We start from the raw sequence: 2,970 nt of genomic DNA on the forward strand, positions 1-2,970 counted from the left end.
CTTATAAATAATTGGTTTTTGACTGTAATATAAGTCTTTATAGCGTAAGGTGAGAAAGACACACTGTTTTGGTATCAAAGGGCTGGTATGTATCTTGTTATGACGTAATTTAACAATAATGGAATATATTTGTGTTCAACAATGAAAGTGAATTAGGGAAATAGAGGATCTTGCAGCCGTTAGGCGAGTGGCATATCAAATTATTTAATGAGTTTGATAAATTTCAAATCACAGTCTTGAATGTAACATTCTATTTATCACATAACCTTTATTAATAGAAATATTAGCAAAACTTTAAATTTCTTCTCTATATAAAACAGTAGAAATCTGGCTCAGATATGACGTTTCCGTCTACTGAAACAATCATGCGACGTCATACAGATATTGTGACGTCAAATATATATGTGACGTCATAAAAGTGTTATTACACATGTGTGTTACAATATTTATGACATTGGCTGAACGGGCCAGTTATGTGATAAATTGGCATCAGAGATGGTGAAGTTCAATTAGTAATCTACGCTGTCGTCATTTTTCTCGAACACATATACAATATGTAGCAGTTAAGAAGGTGTTTGGATTTCCCGAAGAAATTCAACATGGCTACCATGTTTCCGTAGTGGTCATTATTTTAGATCGTCTGATTATTTTATCCCAATGTGTGGCTGTGGTAAATTTTACCCCCGTGTGTCGTTGTGGTATATTTTATCCCGATGTGTAGTTGTGGTATATTTTATCCCTATGTGTCGTTGTGGTATAGTTTATCCTCATGTGTCGTTGTGGTATATTTTATCCCCGTGTGTCGTTGTGGTATATTTTATCCCCGTGTGTCGTTGTGGTATATTTTATCCCAATGTGTTGACGCCTATGTGTATTTCTCTCTGTATCGTGTTTTTAGGTAAGAGTAATGTATATATTTTGTATTACAAACCAGAATCACCTGGACCCATTAACCTTAAATCTTGGACATTTTTGTTGTACACAAGGCACTTCATTGGACAAATCTGACAGGTTAATTGGCTTCGAAGTATCCTCAGGTGGACCCTCCATCAGCATAAGTACCTGTAGACAATTACATCACGACTTTATTGTCCAAACAGTTCACAACATAGAAACAATTAAATATTATATATAGGAGTCGCTATAATGCTATGAGTGTAATGTCATTTATTGTATTTTTCGACACGTTTTGGACGTAAAGTTCATGTGTGTTTAAGACGGTAATGAAGTTTTGGGGGTTTATCTGAACATGCTCCTAAACCGTAAAAGATTGTGAGTAATCTCGATATTACATCACAGGTAACATGTTATAACCGTAAGGTAATTCAAACATTTGGCTGCCTTGTTTAACAAGTTATCCCAATCCCTGAATATCTCCTGTCAATGTTATATACCCCAACACCTATCATTTTCTCACAAATAAATGCGAGTTATAATCCCTGTGTAGCGAGGAAATGTACACAATCTAATTGTACATATTCAATTGTCAAGCATGTGTGATTGTTTGGAGATAAAGAATGAATAATACTAGGTAGTGGGCTTGACAAAGTTGTAATCGTTAACATGCCTAGAAACATTGACACCTTCGTCAGATATCAAAACGAACAGTCAGCTACTCTTCTATATGTCATATCATTCTCATTTACATATATTGAACATTGATTAATGATTAATACTTCTCAATAAACATATTCCCTATTCTTTAAAATGAAAAATAAAAAGTGTGTTCATTGTTGAATATTTTAATGACAGATAAATGCTAATTTAATTTCAGTTTACCTTATACAAGCTTACGGTACATTTAAGAAATGAGTCTGTCTATTTTAAGTTAGTTTTTGTTTGGTTGCACTTGATAATATTAAAACACAGATGACTAATGTCACTTATCTGCCACCCCTATCTAATTTGGGCTCTTTAGTCTTATCACTAGCTCATCAGCTACCTTACTCACCTGTAGTTTGATACAGGTGAAGTCGACCTGGTCCCGACAGGAAGTGGCCTCTCTACATACTCGTCCAAGTGTTTGCTCACTGCTCACAGGATTTGGCACAGGATGTAGGCTTCCAATGGCCCTGATTGGCATTATTCAGATTTGATGTTAAGTCTATACTATATGATATGAATAAAAGTGACATATATGTTTGATGGAAACTTTGCAAACGTTGACCAAATAAATACAAGCGATATGATAGGAAGATTTTCCTTCGAATGAGAGAAATTTATATATTTATCAATATGCAATTTTCAATATAATAAATATTAATTTTAGTGCATATTCTACATACCTGAATAATATAATGTATTCATGTGCTTGCTTCCATTCACCATCGTTGACCAATGAAGACTGTCACAACGCAAAAAATCATCTTTTCCTTTTTATGAATAAATAAAATTGATATGATTTGCCACGCCTAAAGGAAATATCGTCAATATTTTAAAACAAAGATTCCCACTACTCTTTAAAACACAGTATTACGTAGTATGCCCTCCCAATAAAGGTGTGGATACATATGTCTAAGATCGATAGTTTAGGGTTATGATTTAATGTGGTATAGCACAAGGTCTAGGTTACAAGTTCACTGTTGATGATTAACAATTTGCTATGTTAGTTATAAAATATATTTCCCGGAAAGGATGTAAAATTTACATATAAACAGTACAATATCTACTAGAAATGATGGGAATAAATGCTTACTTGTTGGATTTTGTTTTTGGGTAACTGATTACAGGGATCTAACACGAGGATGGAGACCGATATTAGCGACACGACCTGTCTCGTTGTGTTCTACCTGTCTCGTTAAGGAGGGCTTTAATTACAAACACAGATCCTTATCCTAGTGGGCGAAGCATGCATGCAACTGCACATGCATAGAGATAATGACACTGGGGACAGCTAGTGCATACGGACGAGATTACGTCTGACGAATGTCATCCTTGTCGTGATCATCTTTACATTTAAACCTGATGCAC

At 34.7% G+C, this 2,970-nt stretch overlaps 1 long non-coding RNA gene across 1 annotated transcript; it reads right to left on the reverse strand.

Annotated features, from left to right (window-relative positions):
- Window positions 1-339: 339 nt before the first annotated feature.
- On the reverse strand, window positions 340-2,474 carry LOC138320080 (uncharacterized). The gene is made up of 3 exons (XR_011208088.1): window positions 2,286-2,474; window positions 1,952-2,072; window positions 340-1,062 (listed from the first exon to the last, which is right to left on the reverse strand). It is a non-coding gene; the product is annotated as an uncharacterized lncRNA (long non-coding RNA).
- Window positions 2,475-2,970: the final 496 nt, after the last annotated feature.

Source organism: Argopecten irradians, chromosome 3 (assembly GCF_041381155.1).
Source record: "Argopecten irradians isolate NY chromosome 3, Ai_NY, whole genome shotgun sequence".
Lineage (NCBI taxonomy): Eukaryota > Metazoa > Mollusca > Bivalvia > Pectinida > Pectinidae > Argopecten > Argopecten irradians.